Source organism: Leptonotus elevatus, chromosome 5, assembly GCF_054856555.1.
Source record: "Leptonotus elevatus isolate MCC_2025b chromosome 5, RoL_Lele_1.0, whole genome shotgun sequence".
NCBI lineage: Eukaryota > Metazoa > Chordata > Actinopteri > Syngnathiformes > Syngnathidae > Leptonotus > Leptonotus elevatus.
This window is the reverse complement of record NC_141243.1, coordinates 11,902,070-11,927,998: the sequence shown is the minus strand read 5'-3', so window position 1 is coordinate 11,927,998 and position 25,929 is coordinate 11,902,070. Positions and strand designations below refer to the sequence as shown.

The window sequence follows — 25,929 nt, the reverse complement described above, 5'->3', positions numbered from 1 at the left end:
TCCCTTTTTGGAGTGTAGTTTGAACTCTTAATATAGGAACATCAATTCATTGCATTTTTTGATTTTTTTTTTTGCTATTAGCAACAGGGCTTATCCCTGACAAACAAATACTATGAAAAAAAGAAAAAAAGACAATCCCTTAAATTAACCAAACAGCCAAAATCTGTCAATAGAATACAAATTTCCCTGCAAAATGGTCTGCATATGTTGAAATGACAAGGAAAGACCATTGACGACATGACAGCATAGCAAAGTGCTCATCAGCCATTTCTGCCAACATCATCCCCAAAACTGAGCATGTACTGGCAAAGAAAGAAATGAAATGGACCATAACATGAACATAGAATCCCGCGATACTGGACGAATACGCCCTCTAGTGGCTTCAAAAAGCATAAGGATGACATGAGAGCCCTTTCCTCATTTTAGACTGCCATATGAGTTCTCCTTCTCCAAGGCAGCATAAAAGCGTTGTTCTTCATCAAGATGGCCGTTTGTCTGCCAATCCTGGCCCTCGTCTACTCAACGCTGGCTGGTGGGAATCAAATTCAAATGAGTCGGCGGGGTCTGGCGCGTTACATCACGAGATTGCTGATTTGGCGAAGCGCAAACTGCGACACATTCGGCCGTGGCAGCTTGCGTTCCGGCATTGCCAGCCATCTTCTTTTTTCTCTCTCTCTCACTCTGTGCTGTTTCTCTCCTCACCGCCTTCACTTCTTCGCTTCTTTTCCTCTGACCTTTTTCTTTGCCAAAGATTTTCCTCAAGACCTCAACACGTGACAAAACGTGTGCGCACCCCCCCCCCCTCCCCCTCTGCAGCTCATCTAGTTACCAGAGGCAACGATTATGGAGAAGGACAAGTGGATTTAAAAAAACTAGAAAGAAAGGCTGAAGGAACAAAAGTGGGGTGAATACAAAAAAGGAAGTGGATGCATACACGTAAGGATGCTTCACTCATGAGGTGGTAGTTAGGTCCATAAATATTGGGACATCAAAACAATTCTCATATTTTTAAACCAATTAAAACACTCCGTATAGACCGTACGCTTACTTTTGGGGGACCAAAAGTAATGGGACAGTTGGCTGCTCAGCTCTTCCATGGCATTCCAATAGAATGGGTTCCCTTGTATTTATTGATGATATGACTGCTGACAAAAGCAGCAGTGAAGTGTTTCGGGCAAGATTATATGCAAACTGCAGCCAAATGCTTCGGAACTTGGACGGCGCTCCGCAGTGCAGATGGACAATGACCTAAAGCATTATTGTGAAAGCAAGCGTAGAGTTTTTCAAGTCAAAGAAGTGGAACGTTATGCAATGACTTGACCTGAATCCAACACTCTAAAAACACTTGGGTCAAAAGTAACCCAATTATGGGTCCAAAATGGACCGAGCCACTCCATGGGTCAATTTGACCGAACTTTCTGGGTTGTTTTATACAAAATGACCCAATTTTTTGACCCAAGTAAAGGATCTGACCAATATTTATGCTAAAAGACCCATTTCTTGACTCAAAGTTGGGTCAAATCGACCCAAGAGAATCGGACCATTTTTGACCCATTGTTGATTTTTAGAGTGAACTGAAGGGAAAATGTCAGAGGAACAAGTCAAAACTGAACGCAGTTGCAGCAGAGGCCTGTGAGAGCATCACCAGGGACGAAAAGGAAAATTTGTATTCAAAAATAATATTTATTTTCAACTGTTTGTTACAGTCAGAAAAGAAAAAGCCTCTTATAGTATATTCTGATTAATATTGTTATCATGGAAAAAGAAAGAAGCTGAATAATTCACCCGTTTTCAGCCATCCAAGACGGCTGACATTTAATGCGGCAGCACCCCCTGCTGTCGACCAAAAGTGACCACAAGCTCGCGTTGCAAAGATACGGCGCACATTTTCTTGATTTGGTCACGTGACGTTGACAATTCGAGCCTGTGGGCACTTTGAGGTCAATTTCAGTCGAGATGTTGTGCATCCACTGTCGATGAAGTAAACGGACAAAAGCGTCACAACACAAGGCAGATAAATGATCACACGAAGGGCACAACATACAACAAAAAGAAGGCTATAAATGGCACTATTTGACATCATTTATCCTCACTGCGGAAGGATACATTAAGAGGTGTGACTCATACCCAGAGGCGTAAAGAGACACAATATTTAACTCATGGTCAGACTGTTTATTTTTTTCCCCACTTTTGATGAAAGTGTTTATTTAAAGACAACATAAAATGAGTGTGCATTAGTGAGCAACAGTGTAAATGCTGAAACAGTGTCAAGCAGGGACAGCAGTCGAAAGTGCGGGGGGAGGTGTTATCAGTGAAGAGGCTCTCCGCATGATGCTCACAACACGGTTCTCACACTAATATACACACAGAATACGATGAGGGAATGCACAGATCTAGAGCAACACTGAAGTCAGACGACAAAAAGTTACGGTGTATTAATTATGCATTTGTCAAGAGCAAACGTTGACATTAAGACTTGAAGTTCAGCCTTAACGCAACTCTGCCTCCCTCTAGTGGACATACATGAACTCAATGAAGAACAGGAACCAATTCGGTTGAACACGCTTTTTAGTCATCAGTAATTCACTGAAAAATATACATATGAGAAATCTGAAAACAGCATCATCTTGAAATTATTAGTAATTATTTACTAAGGAAAAATACAATAACACAGACAAATTTAGGGGTCAGAGCTGCATCTACTCTGAAGAGTAACGTGTTTATCAGAGGTGAGGCCTTAATTTGAACAAAGTCAATTTATTCGCAATCATCTCAAACAGTATATTTTCAAATCATTTCCCACAATATATAATTAATTAAAACACAACTAACTAATAGAAAGAATATGTGCAATTCATTGAAATTCAAATACAATTTAAATTATTACACTCCACAATTACAAAATTAGCATAGTTGTGAACAAAAATAAAATATTATTAATACTAATTTTGAGTTGTTTAAATGTATAAATTTTCATTTAAAAATAACTAATTTAATACAAATGTTGTTTGGTCCAAAAGAAACCTCTATAGTTATAGTGTTTCAATTATATGTATTTGTCTTAACATTTTTTTTTACGTTTAAACATACTTTTTTTTGCGCCCCAAAAAACAAATGATCGTCATCATATTTTCAATTATGACCAAATCAATCATGATTAATATTTTCTTCATAATCGAGCAACCCTAATTGTAGATGTACATTTTCTTTAAGTAAAAAAATGATATGGAGTGGCTGAACAACAAAAAGCTTGCATACTGTTTCAGCATATTTTTATTTCAACTTCAACTTTACAGATGACATTTTAGCTCTGCAGGCAGCATGCATTATGAAGTTATGAATATTAATGATGACAAATGTAACTAAAACATTTACGTGGCACAGCTTGAGGGAAAACGGTGGCATCTGTCAAATATGTGACAAATGCATTATATAGTCAGTTGCATGACACAGCCAGGGATTATTTAAGAATAGATGCCATCATTTGGAATGAAATGTTGTTTTTAATTTCTATTTCATGCACTATAAACTGATGACATTTGATAAACTGTTTAGAATTTCCTATAAAGATTGCGGTACATACATGCCACACTAAATATGTGAAACTTGTTTTGCCATCTCCACTATGGTTGTAACTAGTTTAAATAATTTGCCTCATAAAAAAAAGGTTTTAATTAACACATGTACAGTAAATATTGCATGAAGACGATTGTACATGGATGACAACATGTCCAAACTAAATCGCAGTAACACTAAATGACCAATAGAGGGGAGCATCGGTGCAGCAATCGCCTCTTACATGACTCGCCGTTCACTCCGGCATATTGGCTAATATGATGGACAGCAAATGTATGTTTTACTATGCTCATTTGCATTATCACCTAACATATGGGCACAACGAAATTTTCCTTAAAATGTCACTTTCTCAGCACTATTACTATATTATAGGAAAACCTATTAGATTTCTACCCGGTTGTGAGTGCTGAAAAGACAGACACTCATTTATAGCATTAACATTTATGGAGCTTTCAATTTGGATGAATCACAAGTCAAATGGAGGTAATTTGTCATTTGAGAAAGAGACACATGGTGGTTGAGTGCGTGTTCGGAACATCACAGAAACCTCAATTCATATGTCTCCTATGACCACACGCCTTACAGTAAGCGACGCAGATTATTTCACCCATTTCCTGTTTGCTTTCCATATTGCCCTCATCTTATTGCCACGTAGGACACTGCGGGCCAGCTCGCCAGCTAGCGCAGCTGCCATAGTGACCCCGAGTGGTCCTGCTGTCTTACATGGGGTCAATAGTCCAAACCAACCCCTCAGTCTTCCACCTTCACCCCTTGTGGCCAAGAACACGGAGCAAACGGCACTGCTAAAGTCATGTGTCAGGCAAAGATATAAATTGCGAATAACAGCGTCACTCGGGTTAAAGAGGTGCCACAATTTGCATATCTGAGCTCCACAAATGGCCCTATAATAACTGAATAGAAACAGCATCACGCCATCTATCAATATTTCATATTACGCGCACGCTCCCTCATGGATTTTAATTACCTCCATGAGTTATTGTTAGGTGTCCTTGGGTCCACCGAAAGGAGCTATATAAATCTAAGATATTATTATCATAATTATGAGTGTCAAGTATTTCGTGTGACTGCCTTTTAAGTGAGCCATAGTTTCGGGTAGAAAACGCCTCCAAAGTCAAACAAACTTGGGAGTCCATGTATGTCTTTTTTGTTGTGTTTTTTTTTTTTTGATGACAGATGGCGCACCAAATTAATTTTCTTTCTTCAAGTCAGGGTGTTTTTTATTTTTTTTGCTTTTGGTTCCGTTTTCAATCGATAAACATTGTGTTGCATAGTATACTAGCACTAAGCTAGCAAACTCCCGTTGTTGCTAGGGTGGCATTAGGCCAACGGCGAAGTGAGGACGAAGACATTGACACGGTGCCTTTGTTGACTGACTGCCTAACAGTTTTGATTTAATGCTCATTAGCTGACTAGATATTGCCACACAGGTGCAAACACTTCTCGATGACGCACTTGTAGGCAGCACGCTTTCACATTCGCCGCATTCATACGTCACGCGTACTGAGGTGCGAGTGCTGCCATTTAAGCATCCATCTGTGAAAATACATGTGACAATATGCTATGGTTTGTTTAGGTTCGGATTTGGCGTTTGGTTTTAACGGCCAATTTGAATCTAAATTCACGTCACCACCGGTTCATGCACAGACCTAATTATTGTCCTTTATTATCATTTTCATGGCTTGTTAACACAAGTCAAGGAAAAAATTATGACAAGCCAGAACTGGCATGTGGTCCTCGAATTTAACACCTGCACTCTAAAAGGAGAATTTTTGGACCAATTTAAGATTACAAATTGAATTGTTGGCACTTATTGCCCCCCGGCTAGGCGCCTGTACGTTGGGGTTTACCCCAGTGGACAAGAAGGTAGCCTCCCTCCGCCTTCGGGTGGGGGGGACGGGTCCTGACTGTTGTTTGTGCTTATGCACCAAACAGCAGCTCAGAGTACCCATCCTTTCTGGAGTCCTTGGAGGGTGTGCTGGAGAGCGCTCCCTCTGGGGACTCCCTCGTTCGTTTGACCATGTCCTGTGGGGGGTACTTCGGGAGTACGGGGTACCGAGCCCTCTGATACGGGCTGTTCAGCCCCTGTACCACTGGTGTTAGAGTTTGGTCCGCATTGCCGGCATTAAGTCGAATTTGTTTCCAGTGAGGGTTGGACTCCACCAAGGTTGCCCTTTGTCACCGATTCTGTTTATAACTTTTATGGACAGAATTTCTAGGCGCAGCCGAGGCGTTGAGGGGTTTCGGTTTGGTAGCCTCAACATTGCATCTTTTTTGCAGATGATGTGGTGCTGTTGGCTTCTTCAAGCCGGGATCTTTAACTCTCACTGGAGCGGTTCGCAGCCGAGTGTTAAGCGGTTGGGATGAAAATCGGCACCTCCAAATCCGAGACCATGGTCCTCAGTCGGAAAAGGGTGGCGTGGAGGAGTTCAAGTATCTTGGGGTCTTGTTCACAAGTGAAGGGTAGGTTGGAGCGGGAGGTCGACAGGCGGATCGGTGCAGCGTCTGCAGTGATGCGGACTCTATATCGGTCTGTTGTGGTGAAGAAGGAGCTGAGTCGAAAGGCAAAGCTCTCGATTTACCGGTTGAGCTACGTTCCTACCCTCACCTATTGTCACGAGCTGTGAGTCGTGACCGAAAGAACAAGATCTTGGATACAAGCGGCCGAAATGAGTTTCCTCCGCAGGCTGTCCTTAGAGATAGGGTGAGAAGCTCGGTTATCTAGGAGGGACTCAGTGTCGAGCCGCTACTCCTCCGCGTTGAGAGGATCCAGTTGAGATGGCTCGGGCATCTGGTTCGGATGCCTCCGGGACACCTCCCTGGAGAGATGTTCCAGGCGTATCCCACCGACCGGAGGCCCCGGGGACGACCCAGAATGAGCTGGAGAGACTATGTCTCTCGGCTGGCCTGGGAACGCCTTGGGATCCCGTCGGAGGAGATGGTTGAAGTGGTTGGGGAGGTGGAAGTCTGGGCTTCCCTGTTAAAGCTGCTGCCCCCGCGACCCGACCCCGGATAAGCGGTAGATGACGAATGGATGGGTGTTCACTTTTTAAATCCACAGCATCTCCTGAATCTGGAAGTGGAGAAAAAATAACTACAAATTGAACACACATCTCTCACTCATAATTCGCCTGACACATTGTTGAGAGCCTATTGCAATTTCCAAAGCATTACTAGTCAGGGGCAGCGCGCCTTCGACGGCATAATGACTCAAAGAGCCGAACTTCGGGGAGTCGTCACTACCAAGGAAAGATGTAACATTATAGACCCCGGGCCGGGATCCATTAGCACACTCCTGGATGCTTTGATTCAAAGTGTGCATGCGGCATCGCGACAAGCCTATGTGTGCGCGTTTCAGTTTTCTTCTGCATTTATGTCACAGGCGCACTTCACAGTACATGCATGTGTTTTGGCTTTGGCAGAAGAAGGAAATGGACCAGGTGGGAGGAAGAAGAAGAGGAGGAGGGAGGGAGGGAGGGAGGGAGGAAGGTATGGGAGGTAAATGAACAGGAGCAGCTTGCCAAGTCTGACAGGAGCTGAGAGCGGCCGGTAACAGACGCCGGGTGAAAGTAAACGGATGAATAAGAATGAGCGCATGAGTGAGGAATACGTACACACAAATGTGGAGGGGGGGGGGGGGAGAAGGGAAAGACGGAAGTTGAGGGCAGCGCCGCAAATAGCCGCCAGCTACTGTCATGATGGTCCCAGCAAGACGCAACCTAGCTTTGGAGACCCCATCTGTTCCTGCTTATCGTCAGTCGCATAGCATAAACGCCAAAGTCATTTTAAACTTACTATTACGACATTAATTAAAAAATAATAATAACAATGAACCCTTGCGAAAAATTGTGTTCCTTCTTCTTTTACAATGACTTCGCCATTAGCCAAAGATTCTATTACGCTAGCGATGTAGGAAATTCTAATCAAGTGGAACCTCAGTTTTCATATGAGTTTGCAAATGTTGAATCGCAATTGAATTTAAGATTGTGAAAGTTCGAGCAAGTAAAAAAAAAAGAAAAATGGAATTCACTTAAAATGATTTTCTTTGTGAAAAAAAGATTCAACAGTACGAGCACACAATCACGACCATGTTCTTTTCGCACAAAATGAACAAGGAATATGTAAATGTGGAGGGAGACATGCAGGGATGGCGAGAGACGCCAGGCTAATATCATGTTTGAATCATTTTCAGTGACGGTGGGTGATACTAATAATGTAAGTGGCCCATTTTCTTCCTTGCATTCATGTATGCTAAGCATGTGTTTAATAAGATGATTCCAAAATGAATAGTTCATTGTCAGCATAGCGATTCACTGCAAATATATATATATATATATATAACTTATATTTTAATGCTAATTGCTGCTAAACAGAAACAGATACAAATATACTTTTTTTTAACTGATGAAAGAAGAGACTCCAATCTTTCTTTTGGTAGGTTCCATGTTTTTATAGCAATAGAACACAATATTTTGTGGGCCTTGCAAAATCAGTCAGGAGCAAAGAGGATTGCTGCAGTAAAAATGGCTGGGAGTGAATGAGTTAATTAATAAATACAATTAAGGTTACATGTCACTTTTTTCTTAGTGAGAAAATAAGGGGTTAGAAACGAAAATTATATTTAATAGGAGGTGGGAATCTTTGACCGTCTCACGATTCGATTTTTGGGTCTGCGATTCAATTCAGAATCGATTTTTGATTCAGAACGATTTTTTATTCAAAATGATTTGATTGATGATTTCTGCTTCAATTTATACATGTGCAAAGAATTTCCACAACTTACTCCAGTCTGACTCGCTAATGCTAATTAGCGTGCTACTCGCTTCAAGAATGTTTACAGAGAAGCATCTTAACATTGCTCACCGACATATGCTCTTCCTACGCTGCAAAAAAACAAAAACAACTTTTATCGGCATACCTCGATCGTGACTTTTCCCTTTTACACTCTAATGTGGTTGCAACTTAACAGTGTATCAGAATGTGTGGAACCATACTGCCCCCTAAGTGGCCAAAATGTGTACAACATGAACAGCAAAACGGAAACAGAAAAAAACATTTCCATCCAATCTTTTTTATAACAATAGAACACATTATTCTGTGGGCCAAATCCAGTAAAACAGCCGCGAGCGAAGGGGATTGCTTCAGTGGAAATGGCTGGGAGTGAATGAGTTAATATAGTATGTCATTATCTTGAAATGTGAATGTATGAGTCCAGTAATCTGTCTATTTATAACATCTACAATAAACGAATCAAAAAATGCAAACAGTCTTTTACCTCCAATCGATCTGAGCTAATCTAACAGAAAACAGACAGAAAAGTAAACTGGAAAAGACATTTCCGAAATTGCAGCCAATTTGCCTTTAATTTGGTCTCATTATCGTCCCAGTGAATACAAAATGAGGACTTCCACTGGGCTCTGCGCTTTGAGCCGCTGGAGCGAAATACGAGAAAACAGCTTGGAAACTCTGGGGACCCTTCCCGGAGACATGACATCAAGGCTACACAGTGAGGCCTTCGACAAATGAGAGCAAGCATGATAGAACATGGATTGATTTGATTTGGGCGATAATGTTTCGGGTCTTCCCTTCCTTCCACATGACCCAAATTATTAAAATTATTCATCTAAATGTCATGTTTTCCCTCTATTCACACGTGTATTTCCAGTAAACACTTGGGATGCCACTGCTGAAGACAGCTTGTTTTGATCAAACCAAGCATCCTTGAGTTTGTCTACTGGGAATTAGATGAGGAAGAAGTCAAAAACATGCAGACCGGGCCTTTTTTTCCGTAGCTTATTCTCGGTGTGGAAATGTGTGCGTGCTTCCGCTTGAGCAGAGGACATCAAGTGCAGAACCCAGGAGACATTTTAATGCTGTTTAAAGAGACGGACCGCATGGAGCAAAGACCATGTTGATGGGATCATGCTGGGTGTGCCTGAACGTAGAGATGTCCACATGGGAGCAGGCCAACACGGGTTATGGCGCTACGCTAGTTTTATTTTTAGACCACCATGTCTCGGATAAACGCACACATCCTTACACAGAGCAGACAGATTCTTATGCATGGTTGTCATCACATTTTTTTTTTATCACAAGTCATGCTTTTGTCGCTCTACGACTAATACCTTGCTAATCCCGGATGATAGTGACAGAGACCTAAGGCAAAAAAAATGACCTATGAACTATTTTTTTTTTTTTAAACTATGGGTTGCGCAGAAAAAAAAAAACACAATTACAGTAACCCCTCCTCCGTCACTGCTTCCGGTGTCGTAGTCCTGCCATTTTGCTGATTTTTTCACTCAGTATTGTTGTTGCTTTGGGGTGCAATTCCACTTTGCGCCACTGGGGGCGGCACATTATTGTTCAACACCGTAAATTTGTAAGAAGAAGATTAGCCTCCTTCTTGCTGATTAGAAAGAGATGATCAAATGTCTCAATATGCGTCCATCCACCATTTTTACACCTTCAGAAAGCAATGGCTTAAGTTTTGTCTTATAATGTTCATCTTTTGACATGACAATTTATGTATATTGTGAGATGATGAATTTGCTAGTGTGGGGGGGGGGATTTGATTTGTGTACTGTATGTTGATGGGATAATGTTAGATGGTACACACTTTGAAAGTTTAGATATTATATTAATGTGAACAATTTCTCTTGGTCTCTCTCCATATATTAAATGTTTTTTTAAAACTCATTCACTCCCAGCCGTTTTCACTGAAGCAACCCCCTTCGCTCCTCGCTGGTGTACTGGATTTTGACTGATTTTGCAAGGCCCACATAATATTGTGTTCTATTGCTATACAAACATGGAACCTACCATAATAAAGATTAGAGTCTCTTCTTTCATCAGGAAGAAATAATATTTCTATCTGTTTCCGTTTTGCAGCAATTAGCATTAGAATATAGCTAAGTTTCATCATTATTCACAAACGTGTTCAAAACAGTGGGGAAAAGAGCTTGCTGCAACATGGCCCTGGTTGCTCTCTTATACTCTGCTGCCACTTGCTGGTCGTTTTTGTAATAACTACCACTGCTTTAAACACCTCTTCAGGTCAGAGGCTGCATCAAAGCCTTCTCTATGCTCTAGCATTAAAAAACAACAACAAAGAAACCGTATAAATACGTTTTTGGGACCATGGAAATATTTAAAATAGAACGCATTTATACGTTTTTGGGAGCAAATGAGTTATTAAATGATTGTAGTATTTTAAAGTATGTTTAAAAACCTTTTTGAAAAATGCAGGTAAATGCCACGAATGCATTCCTGTAAAAACACGCCTAAGGAATATTTCATGTGTATCTCTATAGCCCGCAACAGAGGAGTGTTTTACTATCGGTGAATTTGCAAACTATGAATAGGCAAGCTTTTACTGAACACTGTTAATAATTAATATTTGCGACTACGGTCGTCATTACATTTGTCCTGTTTGACAGCTATACAGCACTGAGCAGCCAAGACAGACATGGGTGCTGCTCGTCGCTGCGTCACAATGATTGAGGTTGCAACTCTGTACTTTTGTGCAAATGTTTGGCAAAGCTACACAAAACCCAACACAATTATTTATTTTTGATTAAAAAAAATTGTATGGCCAGATGTTATTTTTCCTACGGTCAATATTAGATGTATCTATTAGTGTGAAATCAAAATGATTGTTACAACTTTCAACTTGAAGCAGAAAGAATATATTACTCATTATCCGTGTCAAATTATTTGCAAAAGTAAATCGGATCCTACTGTTGAAGGCAAGGGGAGTTTTTCAATTAATCGAAAGGCAGTGAAACATATTTCTCCGCCATCATCAGTTCTACTATACCGGACCAAATTCCATTTATAATAACAGCCCGGAGACACGGTATTTAATTCAACTCAAAGAAACCATTTCTGCAGCGCTGCACCTGTGCATCAGTAAGCTTTTGCTTTTCCAAACGCAGCTGTCCAGCTTTACAAAGTGTGCTGAGCTCGCTTGGCAACTCCGAGCCTCCCAACCATCCGCTCTGTACACCCCCCCTGCGCCCCCGTCCATCTATTCCATCATCTCCTTTCCAAACATGCGCTCTTCCAAGCCTATGGCCCCAGAGGACGATGTCTCTTTGACCCCGTTGGAGCCTGATGGTCTGTTCTCTGACCACCATCACCCCCCCCCCTCCCCACAGCAAAAACATCCTCCATGGGGACTAGACATTGTTATTTTGTCACAGAAACACAAATCTAGCTTTGTTCCACAGCAATCTTTTGGAGGCTGAGCTCTTCACACAGTGCGCAAACCAACTGTTTTAAGTCCCACTCTGAGTGGGTTAACTCACTTTGAATTCGGAATGAGCCTATTAATTCATTAATCAATTGGTGAATCAATAATTCGGTCAAATGTGTGGAATGGTGGACTAATAGTTTCTTGAAGCCTAAATCCTTGTCTGCGTTTGGGTCCTAACTCCATACTTCATGATGATATGTCTATTTACAGGGTTGGGAGGGTTACTTTTAAAACGTAATCCATTACAGTTACAAGTTACCTGCTAAAAAATGTAGTTAGCCACAAAATCCAAGTACCATAATATTAAAGTAATGTAACTGGATTACTTTTGGATTACTCCAATTTTGAGTATGCTCATGAAGACAAAATAAAAATAAATATCACCACAATATATATTCTATACAATGTGCCCCTGCTATTTGCGGGTGATAGGGACCCGGGCAGCCTACAAATAGCAAAAATCCTTGTGTAATTAAAAAGCATGTAGGCTATTGATTGATTGATTGATTGATTGAAGGCCATATGCTGTTTTCGAACTGTCACTGAAAGCAACCACACCTCACTGATAGATAGATAGATAGATAGATAGATAGATAGATAGATAGATAGATAGATAGATAGATAGATAGATAGATAGATAGATAGATAGATAGATAGATAGATAGATAGATAGATAGATAGATAGATAGATAGATAGATAGATAGATAGATAGATAGATTCTTGGGTTTGCGATTCAATTCAGAATGGATTTTCGATTCAAAACAATTTTTTATTCAAAATGACTTGATTGACAGTGATTTCTGCTTCAATCTATAGATGTGCAAAGAATTGTCATGATCTACCCCAGTCAAGACAGAATGACAAATGGAGACATTAAAATGTCTTCTTTCTTCTTTCTTTTTTTTTTAACACATTCATTAAGTTTTGAATGAAAGTGCCTTTATTCCTGGCTCATAAGACATGCTCGGTCTACCTCACTTCCTGTAATGAGTGCCCTCACTCTAATCAATCCCCCAAGCAATATGAACTCAAACTATCAATACCGTTGTTACAGTATCAAGCCATTTATTACACTCCAGTTGAGGTTAACTGTAAACCTAAACACATCAAACGAAGATAATTACACACAGTAAACACTTACATGCAAACACACTTTGTTTAGCATGTTTCCCCAAACGTAGATAGCTCAAGGCTAACGCACAATGGTGTTGCAATGGAAAGCACCATTGAGTCGCTAATGCTAATTAGCGCGCTACTCTCTGCACTTTTAGCACTCAAACGAACGTCTACACAGAGAAGCATCTTACCATTACTCACCGGCACATGCGCTACGCTGCAAAAGAGCAACTTTTATTGGCATAACTTTTTTCTTCTACTCTCTAATATGGCTACAACTTAACAGCGTATCAGAACACGCGGAACCACAAAGCCCCTAAGTAGCCAAATTGTGTACAACATGAACAGCGCTCCCAATAAAGGCACACACAAACGATTTTGGGACATTTTATATTGATTCTGAATCGTAGTAAATGAGAATCGTGATTCTTATAAGAATCAATTTTTTTTTGGGCACACCCCTACTATTTATTTCCCCCCCCTGGGACTTGGCATTGAAACTATGCACGCTATCTACAGGATTAAACAGTCGCTCCGTACAAAGGAGCACTTGGATCGTTAGCTTTGACTTTCCGTCGCAGCACAAGTTGTAAATTCAAAACGCAACACAACGCAACACAACACACAAGGGTTTTTAAAACTAAATGGACCCAGTCGCGCTGAGGCTCCCTTGTCAAACGCATGAAGCTGATCAAGGATGCCGTTTCACTCGACCCTTGTGATTGGCCACATCCCTTTGCACTTAGCACGAAAGGCTCTCTATTCAGTCCCTGGGGGAGCGGGAGTGGTCACCCGCGGGCACACAAATAGCCGCGAGCTGCAGCTTGAGAGACTTACTTTTCCGAAGTTCCTGACAAAATTTAATAGAAAGTAGAGAGATGGACGCATGGCGGTTGATATGTACTTTAAGTACAAGTTGCAGACTGAAACTTCACAGAAAGAGAAGTTGCGTCCATGGGGTGGGGGGGGGGGGGGGGTAGACACACAAGGGAGTATTTTGGCCCCCTCACATTCCCTTTACTTTCTTGCTTGATTAGGACTCAAGAGTCGCTTCAAGATCTCTTCCGGTGTAAAAGCGACCAGGCTTTTTAGCATCCTCGCACCACAAACGACAAGTGCATGTCTCTAAGGGACCCTCTTCCAGTCATCCTGATCTACAGCCTATTAAGTCAAACATGTACAGTATACAGTATGTGCACTATAGGAAAGTCATAACTTATTCATGCGATCACCTTCGAGACCCTTTTATGGGAGCGGAGCGCTCGCGGACGTATAATAAATGTCAGATTGTTCCATAATGTTATTCTATGGCCTGAGGTGATCACATTTAACGCACCTAATCAAATTTTTATAGATGAAGTTATGGCACAAAATTCATGCTTGGTTTTATGGGGCTAAAAACCTGATCCGAGCCCTTTCCATATTTCAATTGCTTGCACATTCGTTACTGGTCTCATTCGCAAGGTGGAAGATGGATGACTTCGTGCAAACTTTCAAACTCCATTTTATTCCTAGCTTGATCCTTATATTTAAAACTTAATAGCAACAAATGTGAAGATGTAAAATCTTAGATAGGAGGTAATGGCTTCATTTATTTGTACTAACTAAAGGGAAATAGGAGCCTATTTATTAGGTAGTTTATTATTTATATATACCAATCCTAACAGACTGCAGATAGCACTGGGCACTGATAAACGGTAAGGCATTTAGAGAAGAGACCTTTATATGTGCGATTCACTCCTATGTATTCATTTGTGTAGAGTACCAGGTCTGAGGCATTTATTGGAGAGGAGGACGTGACTACAAAAACTATTCGACGCAACTGCATGCTAAGAGTATCAAGTGCTTTTGAAGATGAGGCTTTTATTGGAAGGAGCATTTCTTCGCACTAACTCACAATTGCAGACGGTCGATGCCCACGTACGCATATGTTGGAGCGAAGGTCTTCATTTTTACAAATGCAATTCCATCTACAGCATTTGACTGCAGAGTGTCTGGTAAATGGTAAATGGAGTGCACTCATATGTGGCGCTTTTATCATTCCTGCGGCAATGGGCGGCTGCTGCCATGAAAAGCGCTGTGCCAGGGCCCTTGGGATTCAATTAGAACCCAGTGTCTTGCCCGTGGACATTTCAACAGCAGGCAGTCGGAACCGAGATTCCAACAGGCAACCCTTCGGCCACTTGGATGACCTGCTCTAATTAAAGTTGAGGCATTTATTAGAGAAGAGGCGTATGTTTTTTACAAATATTTTATAATGCAACAGTAATACTATTACTAGTAATACAAGTTATGCTTTTCTACAAATAATTTAACTGTATGGTACATATTGTGATAATTTCTCAGTATCATGAAATGACTCTGACAGAGAACGAAAACATAAATAAAATATATAAAAATATCACCATTTAGTGAATTTCAAGTGAGGTGTTTATTTTTTAAAGTTGGCGACAAATGAATAATAAAAATAATCAATAATCAATTAAAAATGCCTGTCACGACACTCAAGAACATGTGTTACATCAGATAAAATAAGAAGCAGAGCGAGTAAAAACCTTTCAGCACCAGGCTGGACCGAAAGGTTGCCAAGATAATTGAGGCGCGGTATCTATTGGAGCGCACGCAACTATTTCAGGAAACACGGAAACTCAAATTTATGTCACTTTGCAGGATGGGCGCCTGCGGGCGAGATGACTGAATCCCCTCCTGGCTTCCCGCTTGCTTCCTCAAGAGCACGCTTGCTTGGGTTGCTGGGTGGTGTGGCTAGGGAATTATATTTGCGGCTTACAGGCTGATTAGATGCCCCACCTTTGTGCTGCTAGGACGCAGACGCTTGAATGCATGCAGTCACATACACATTTAACCTTCCTTCTCCTTAACAACACCCCCCCCCCCCCAATTCCCTCAAGATCTTGTTAATCGCGAACACCTCGGTGGCATGCGCTAGCTAAAACGCGCGACGACCTTCCAGCAGCTAATGTAAAGATCATTCGGAGTCTATCATGATGACAAGGCAAGACTTTTTAGCTATTAACAGTGAGCATTATGACGGCCAGCCGCAATTGCGGCATTTAGCTGAAGCCAAAGTGCTCGAGCGATCATAACACAATTAGTAACCACAGTGAAGCTTTTTGTGATTGAGGAACATCAGCCACAAACGAGAAGCTCTCCGGTATTATAAAACATCTCCAATCGTTTTTGCAGTTTATTGTTCTAAAAGCATTCAACTATATCCATCTCTTTTCCATGTCCTAACTAGAGCCTATGACAGCTGACTTTGGGAAAACAGCCAGGCAAGACCGCGGATTGGTCATCAGTCAATCACAGAGCACACCAAAAATAGTCGTACTCAAATTCTTCAATTAACCTAAGAAACGCATTTCAGGGATAAAGGAAACAATATTTAAAAATCTGTGACATTTTTGAAAATCATCATCCCGTAGTGTGTCCCACTAGAAGTTGACAAAAAACAATGTGTTGTCTTTTGACACAGAATCTATCTGGGAAAGAAATGTCCTCAGAAACATTGAAAAAAAATCTTGACCAATGTTGAACTCATGGCACACACAAAACATCGATGTGACGGACAGATGACTTTCAATCCAACACAATAACATGCCCCAGCCTAATCTCTTCAAAATGATGGCAAAATAATACTTTTTCCAGCAGCCTCTTCAATTGGTCTTCCTTTTTTCTTTTTCTTTTTGCCAGGGTAGTGGATGGAAAGAGATGTTTTAAAACAAATTTATAAAATAGGTTTTCAGAAGAAAAAAAAAGGATGCACTTTTAAAATGTTGCTGCGGATCTCGATAAAGGTGATTGAAACTCAGTCTTTTCCAGTACGGAGGGTTCTCGGTTTATGACAGTACTGACAAAAAAAGTTTCAAGATGAAATATGTTGTCACGAGGCACAAAAAGGCACACTCGGTTCTTGCAAATCTTACTGTTTATCCGATGTTTCATATGTGTAGTTACATTTATGAATTCACCACTGTATTAGCATATTGATTAGATCAGTGGTTCTAACCCTGAGTTCGGGCCTGAGGAGTTTGGCGGAAGTCAAAACACAGGCCCGAGTCCAGCACAATTAGCTATCTAGCAAAACTAAAAGGAACACTTCCTTAAAACGCATTCAAACCCAAAAACGTGTAAATATGTTTTTTATACTTTGTCCTTCAATCCCAAAAAAACGTATTTATGCGTTTTTAATGCAAGAGCATTCAAAAGGCTTTGATGCAGCTTCTGACATGAAAAGATGGCTTAAACTAAAGCAATGCTAGTTATTACAAAAAAAACGGGAAGCAGGTGGCAGCAGAGTATAAGAGATTAGCCAGGACCATGTTGCAACAAGCTCTTTGTGAATATTGATGAAACTTTGCTATATTCCAATGCTAATTGCTGCAAAACATTAACAGATACAAATATACTTTTTTTTCTTGATGATTTTTTAAAAATCACATTTTATTTCTCAGCAAACTGATGGGGGTTCAGTACCTCCAACAAGGTTAGGAAACACTGCTGTAGATTAACAAAGATACATAATTAATAGCAAATAGTAATTTTGGAGACCAATTAAGTGAAACTGGCTAATTTCCCGCGGCACACCTGATGAATTCTCACTGCTCAAGCCACTCATTTAGGACAGAGAAATCCACCACGATCTTGCATTACCCTTTTTCAACCTTGACTCATCTGCACTGCACTGAGTGCCGTTCTAGTTTTTGAGTGAGTTTGTGCAGGTGCACAGAAGGTCCCGCAGGTGCAGTGTGACGCTAGCGCCAATAGAAAACAGTGCGCTTATCATCATCATCATTTTCAGAAAGAGCTTCTATTGGATTTCTTCAAAAATTCTCATAAGGCCATTCCCACAGCCCCGAGTCGAGTCGAGTGAGCATTGACTCCCTCCCCCTGGGGGCCTCGACAATCTGTTCATTCTTTACCATTTCACATTTGACTCACCTTGTGGAGAAGATACGAGCTAGCACAAAGCAAAGTCATGCCCGTGCGTTATGTGTGGGTGGTGACTTTCTCTTAAAGGTTTTGCTCACCTCCCAACTCCTTTTATCAGCTCCCAAAAATTAGGATTCCATAGAGAAAATGTTATCACGTTGACCCACATGTGAGATTTGTCCTAGAATAGTGGAATATTTCTCCCACTAAGATGGTAGTCTCTCAGTCTCCACATACTTTTTTTTGGACAACAATTACTACTTTCCTCTCGCCAGGGCTTTGGTGTCATTCTGTGACATCTTCAAAAGCCCACAAAGGTGAATTTGAGTAGCAAACCTCAAATAGGTGAGTGTCCGCTGTACTACACATAAAACAAACATGGCTTGAGACATGTTTTTTACATTTTAATTAACCGTCCACACTCTCGCTAAATGCTCTGCCCGTTAAATAAATAATCAAAGTTGGACGCTGCGCCATTGATGGCCCATGCCAGCATGTAAAGCATATAGACTAATTAGTCATTTGGATGTCGCAAACAAGGAAGAGTAATTACAGCAGCGTGTTCGATTCTAAATCACAACCGACGGACGCGCTTTGACTGCACAGTTGCTTGTGTTGACAATATTTACCCGCGAGATCCCAAATCTATAAACGCAGCCCAGAGCAATCCTCTAGAGTCAAAGCAAAATAAACATCAATAAGTAACAAGGCGATGACAGACAGCTGAGGTTACCAGCAAGCATGTAATTGGATGCAATTAAATTGGCGAGTCACTTCGTATTCTGACAACGGTAAACACCTGGGGTGTGCATCTCTCCAATAAAAGACGATTTAAAATGTTTCGGTAAATGGGGTGTGATACGATTCAAGGATCATTCCTATTTAAAGTGGAACGATTCAATTTCGGCCGGATTCAGGTGGGATTTGATTTGATAAGGTGGGGCTCAACAACGCAAACAAAGTAAAACTTCGCCTTCAATCCCACTTTCAGCAGTGGATCCCATTTTTAGCCATCCCATGTAGGACAAAAAAAGTTCCTCGGTGCTTCCGCTCATCCAGCTTTACACGGGCGCAGAGAGGCAAATTTAGGAAAGCCTCTCCTTAGTGTTGGCACAAATCAGGTAAGTGACATCTGCAGAGGAGACTAAAATGGCAGGATGGGAAGAATTTCAGACAAATTTAGACTAGCTTCGTTTCTTCTCTCAAGGGTTTCCCCGACAGTTCTGAAGGGTAATTTACAGAGTGGTAAATACAACGGGATTGTTGTTAAGGGGCTTTTGTTGAGAATTGAACGCACAGGAACTCTTAACATCCACTTTAGAACGCGTGAATCAAAAAGTTGTCATGGCTAATCTAACATGTTGGAAATGTCTTGCTCTCTTTGATGATGCAATGTTCATGGATGTATAAACACCATTTCTCTTCATAAAAGTAAATAAAGTTAATTACGTTTTTTAAATGTTTTTATTAAATAAAGCTGAACAATTTTAAAGTGCCGATGTCATTTTCAGTCGACAGCAAGTGGCAAAATGGCCGCCCCCTGTGATGGATTAAAAACGGATGGATTTTGCTGCTTAATTCATTTTCCACAAAAACAATATTAATCAGAATACCGCGTTTAGAGTAGCAGGGGAGCATAGAAAATATTGCAAAGAAAATGTGGGGGTTGACTTTAAGCAATATCACACGAGAGGGATTGATGAACCGTCTTGAAACTGATTCATTGTTTTCCAAAGTAAATGTTTGCAAATGTCTTATTTTGATGACTAAAGTTAAGCAGTCTGCTTTCATGAAGGATGGCAGAAATCAGAATTGTTTTTATTATATTCGAAAAGTTGTCAATGAATATGATTTAATAATCAATTAGTTGTCAATTGATCTATTCTTGACACATCTAAACTAGTGCCCTAACATATACAATTATAATCAAACTAATCCCCCCCACCGAATATTTAGTAGAGCTAGATTATTTTTATTTTTTTTTAACATTTTGCATCAAAGTATACTTGAGTCTTCATTGTGTCTGCTTTCTCAAACACCTGATTCTCACACTGCATCCATTCACTCTTTGACACAGTGTGGAACAATCCGTCGACTGGAACGTTCATCTTTTTTTCTTTTTTCTCTTTTTACAACAGACAAATCAACTGGGAAGCTGCTGTTAAAACAGGCTCAGCATTTTATAGGATAATGTTACAGATATTAGGCATTCAGGTACAATTTGAGGGAACTTCATTTGACATTCTCCAAACATTTGAATGCATTGGCCCGTGAAGTCAGAACAACGTAAGCCGTGTAAGTTGGCGAGCGGCAGATGGCTCACATTTACAATACACATAAAGTTATTCAGCTTTCAGCTTTAGGATGACCTTTAATCCACTAAAACCTGTACAGGTGAACTTCATTTGACCTTCTCTCATCTTTTGAATGCGCATGATCCGTCAGTACTGCAAAATTCACAACAGGTGTTTGATGCTCAATCAACCGGAACATTTCAAAGGACGTTCCCTTGTACTACTTTCTGTGACTCTGCATCTGTTGCAACCCGCTGATGACATTCTGTGACACTGGAGTGGCCGCTTCCCGTCCTGTTTGAAGCCTCAGTTATTTTTGACGCATTTTTACGAGTCCTTTAGGTCTACGGATGTTAAAATGTAAATATTAAAAAAATAATAAAAAGGATTGTTTAAATAGTCATTCTAATTGAACCAGAAATTATAACGGTCCATTTGTGGATCAAACAACTTTTGTGAATTGTGCCATTGCAGCTCCCTGTTAGAGAACAGTTGTGAAAAAAGTACTGAAACATTGAACGTTCAAAAGTTTTGAGAAGGTCAATCTAGATTCAAATCTAAAGGCCAGGGTGGATTATAAATTCATCCTGAAGTTTCACCTGTGAGTCCATTACGCTTACCTTTTTGGAACGAGTGTGACTGTAGTTTAAGCCCTGTTGTTTGTGAGTATCATTGTTTACGTTCTCAATCAACGGTTCGTACTTTATGAGAAAAACTCACAATCTGCTTCTTTGTCCCAGAAGCACTGACTGCCAGTGGACGAGGAGCACGAAAACAAGCAGCCATTCTGCCACGACTACTTTGCGTCGACTCCATTCCCTGCAGAACACCACGAATGACAAGGCACTTTCCCATTTTTAGAAAGCAGAAGCTCGCCAAGAAGAGCAACCCTCACTTTTCCCCCAAAGCCTCCAAGCGGCAGCTCACAGCGGCACATTTTACGAGCGCCGGATCACTTCTTGAAGCGTGCGTGTGTGTTGGGGGTCAACCTTGATGACTTCTTTCTAATTGGGTTTTGTGAGAGGAAGATGTTCATAAATACTGAAAAACGGTATCCAGTGCACCCGTTTATTAGCTCGCTGCTTTTGCCATCTCAAAAGTTTACTCAAGGACAAATGACACTGCTGAGTGTAACTGTGGATGCTAGAAAAAATGAGAACACTTAAACTGGTTGACAGTGTCCACCCCCTGCCATCTTCTCGACTCAGCACTTTAATTCATCTGAGAGACTTTTTTATTTGCCTCAGTAGGGTTCTGCTGTTTTGCTCAGAAGTTAACTTTTTTACGTTCCACATATGAGGAATTGCATCTATGAAATGAGATCATAACAGTATCAGTACTTTTCTGCCGGACAAACTGAGGCATCTATTTGAGAATGTTGTTTTTGTGTTTTATGTCGATGAATTTCTCGGCGACGATGTTTCAGTAAAGACAGACAAATAGTATCACTATTTGACACTCCTTTTCATTACAAAGTACTTTGGTAACGAAAGGCTGGAGACACACACGCTGCAGTCCATTGATTGGTTGAATGAGAATCAAGTGGAAATGGGAGGAACGCAAAAATGCCACCACTGTACTGTTGCCAAGTCAATCAGTGCATCAGATTTATATAGCGCTTTTCGAGACACTCAAAGACGCTTTACAATGGAATGGATACAATATTCATGCACTCACACATTCACACTCTGGTGGCGGTAAACTACTTTAGTAGCCACAGCTGCTGACGGAAGCGTAGCGTGTGCCCCTCCAACCACCACCAAACATTCGCACCTTCCAGACACCAGTGCGAGTAGCACTGAGGGCAATGTGTGTGAAGTGCCTTGCCCAAGGACACAACGACAAATGACTTCGGGAGAGCGGGGATCGAACAGCCGACCTTTTGGTTACTGAACGACCGACTCTACACCCTGAGCCGCGGCCGCCACAAGGAGTACAAAGGTAAATAAATGAGAAGGACAGCAATTTTGCGGTTCACCATTCACAGATTTCCTTCTTTTTATTTTTACCGTGGAACTAGCCACAGCCCTTTTTTGAAAATTCCCTTTTTTCACATTTTTGTGCTACTTTCTGAAACGAAATCCCAAGATTTTGACAAAGCTGTATCTAAATAGAAAAGCGGTGGTTTCAATAACATGTTGAGGTGATTGTGACTTAGATTGAAGCCGGGTTTGTTAGCGGAAGTTAAGGACAGTGTGAGCATTTCTGGTGCATTTTTCAAAAAAATCGAATCACCTGTAGCCATTTTGTTCTTAAGGGTAATGTCGTAAGATAAGTTTAAAATGATGTTGAATTGTTGTGTGATCATATATCGTGGAATACATACGATTCTGTAAAACATTTTTAGGCATGTGTCAATGCTATTGCAGTTTGGTATGCAAAATGTGGGTTTCCTAACTTTTGGCCATCTTTCGATTGTGGAACAGTACCTAAAAGGTGGAGCTTTAGTCACTGTAGTCTGTAAGTGAGGAAAATAATCAATCCCATGTCAGGATTAGAATGAGAGGATTAATTGAATTATGAACAATTATTGATTTAATAATTATTTGGACCGCTTTCCTTTACACTGTTTACCGTACTTGGCTGACTGACGCATGCCGTCCCGCCTACACGCTTGTGGAAACAAAGCCGATTACTGTTCCAAATCATTTCCAGGAGAGCTGTACACTACACCCCGAAAGAGCAAAAAAAGAAAAGATAAGCAGAAAGTTGGAAGAAAAGACTGGCACTGAGAACGACATTAATTATCAGTGAGTGGCATAGTGAGTCACACGTCATTTTAGCCTCTTCTAGGAGAGGACTGTAACAAAACAGGTTATGCTCAGAAAAAACACACTTTACACTTGTGGTGTAATTCTGGAGATGTTAGGATGACTAAAGCACTCAAAATATGTCTACAAGAAAAGCTGCAAATCCAAGATAATAGTCAAGACAACACCTTGGGACTACATGAAATGGATGACATACAGGTATACCGGTACTTTATATATAGTGGGCAGGGAATCGACTAGATTTATCTTTATTCCAGGGATATGAAGACAGTAAAATCTTGAGACCTGTTACTTTGCACGCACGACACAGCACAGCACAGCTCAACAAAATTGCACAAGATGGACAGATGCTTCAACACCCCCGAAAAAAGGAAAAAAACATAACCAAGATGTGCAGACAAATGCTCAAAATGGAAGTAAAGCTCTGCTCTCATGTGATATTTACAGCCACATAAATCAAAATCTCCACACAGAGTCAACGAGTAGCCACTTCTGCAATCAGGCATGAATATTTCAGATGTTGTTTCGACTTCCAATTTAAATGTGAGGTGTGAGAGAAAAGTTACTGTACTGGTATCACAAATAGATATACAGTGTTCTCTCGTTTCTCACGGGTTCATCTTTCGCGGCCTTGCTGTTTCGTGGATCTTTTACAGCGTGCTTCTTTTTTTTTTTTACAGTGTTTTTTGTTTTGTTTTTTACAGTGTATGCCCGCGCCGTCCGTCACCGCCGTCAGACGGCGCAGGCCGCGCCGACCACAGCGCTTGAGTGGAACGCTAGAGTGAAGCCCTCGAGTGGAGTTTACGTGTCCTGCCTCGTATCTTCATCATTAAAATTAAGATTGTCCGCCCCGAACCAGTCGTGGTCGTTTGAAAATCCTCGGTGTCCTGCGTCTCGGAGATAAAGGGCCGACAAACGACGGATTTTTACCCAGGATGGGAACCACTGCCGGCGGGGTAACTTTTTGAAATTCCTCGGTGTCCTGGAGGTTTTTGGCCGGCCGTATCTCCTCAGCCCTATGTCCTACCCTGGAACGCTCGTGTGCCCCCCACCGCCCCATGGCTCGCCCCTAGATTACACCGCATGCGTGTGCATTGCAGATCCGCTCCGCAGTTTTGTTTTCATTTCCAGCTTGTTCATATTACACCGGATGCGTATGCGCTGCGGATCGACTGCCGACCAGCTTGTTGTACCGAGACCCCAAGCTCCCAAGCCTCGTGGTCAAAATAAAATTTTCAGCCTCGTATCATCGTCATTAAAATTAAGAAGTGTCATTTCTAACAGATGTTTTGTTGTTGTTGTGTGTGTGTGTTTTTAAATTACTATTTTTATTTTAAAAAAATTAGAAAAACATAGCGGCCGGAAAAAATTGATCGATCGCCGTTATCTTTTTGTTTCTCAAATAAATGTTTTGGATATTAGTTTAATTCTATTTTATTGTTATTATTATTATTATTTAAAAATGTACAAAGGTTTGAACAATGAGAGTGTATAGGTCTACTGTATTTAAAGTATGTGAGAAAATGTTAACACCTATCAAGAAAAGTGCATGTATAAAGTGTGTGGTGAGGTGTTAAAACATATATAATTAATGAAAAAAATATAGTATGAACAAAAAAACATTAGAATAAATGAAAAATATATATACTGTGTTGTATAATATGTAAATTAAAAAATACTTTTTAAATGGAAAAAAATGACCAAATGAAAAAAGAACATATATGATGAATGAAAAAGCATTCATAATAAACTAAAAATCATAAAAAAAAAAAAGAAAAAAAACCATATATAATAAAATAAAAAAATATATATAATTAACGGAAAAAATTCATAATAAAATTAACGCGGATTTCCATCATCTCTAAACGAGGGAACACTGTATTCCACACCCAAACTTAAGTATAAATGATGACTTTACCGCTTCAATGTGGGCCGGATGATCAATCCAAAAAGCCAAATTGTGCCGTTCGCTTTGTTCAATGAGTGACAAGAGGCGAGACTTGTGGCAGGACAAGTTGCTGCTGCGAAACCATTACAACCCTGTGCCTGGCCAAGAAGAACATTGTCTTGCCAGAGCATCCTTCCCTCTTTCCTCAAGGGGGATGTCATTCACATGGCCATGATGACGGGGAAAAGGAGGACTTCGGAAGAATCCTGCCAGGAGCATAGCAGAGAAAGCTGGGAAAGGGCGTAAGGCTCCAGAACTTGGAGGATCACTTCCAAGTGGAAATCTTTAATGTGATGTTTTGGATTTGAACTATATATTTTATGACACCAATCCCAAACTTTTATTACACAGCTCCTATATGGCTCGGGCAAAAATTCTCACTGGTATTTGAAAAACAATAACTTGTGAACACAGTCACACCAGGCTTGTCCTTGCAAGATAGCTTTCTGATTGCCTTGGAGTTTACTAGTTCCAAATATAGCAGCTCGTACAATCATGCTACTTTTTGGTACATAAGGACATGGCAACATTTCTCTTGCAGGACATTACATTTTTTCCTTTGTATTATTTTTACAGGCCCTATTGTATGCCTATCTAATGCCGCTTTTCCATTGAACGCATCAGCAAACAGCAAGGAAAGAGAAAATGGGCATTTCTGTAACTATTGGCTAGCTAACGTAAGAGCCAGTGCAGCAAGGATGAGACTTTGGAGTAAAATACTACAGCATCCATAGCTAAAGAAAAGTAAATGGCCAATATTCAGAACCACAACAAGAGCAAACTATAGTAAGCTGACAATTTGCTTGAGGATTATTAATGCTCATAAATTGGACCTTGACACAGAGCAGAAAGTGGAAGAAACAATGCTTGTAAATTATCTTTATTCACCACAGTGTTTTGAAGTGAAATTGTGTTATTATTTTAGTTGTAAATAGTTTGTTTCTTTGCATACCTAGAAAAGCTTGACAGTATATGAACCAATTTATTTATATATGTTTTAA

The 25,929-nt window shown here is 40.6% G+C and overlaps 1 protein-coding gene across 1 annotated transcript in view; it reads right to left on the bottom strand.

Moving 5' to 3' along the window:
* pde4d (phosphodiesterase 4D, cAMP-specific) overlaps positions 1-25,929 on the bottom strand; it is a 153,998-nt gene that overhangs the window by 111,304 nt on the left and 16,765 nt on the right. The window lies entirely within an intron of this gene.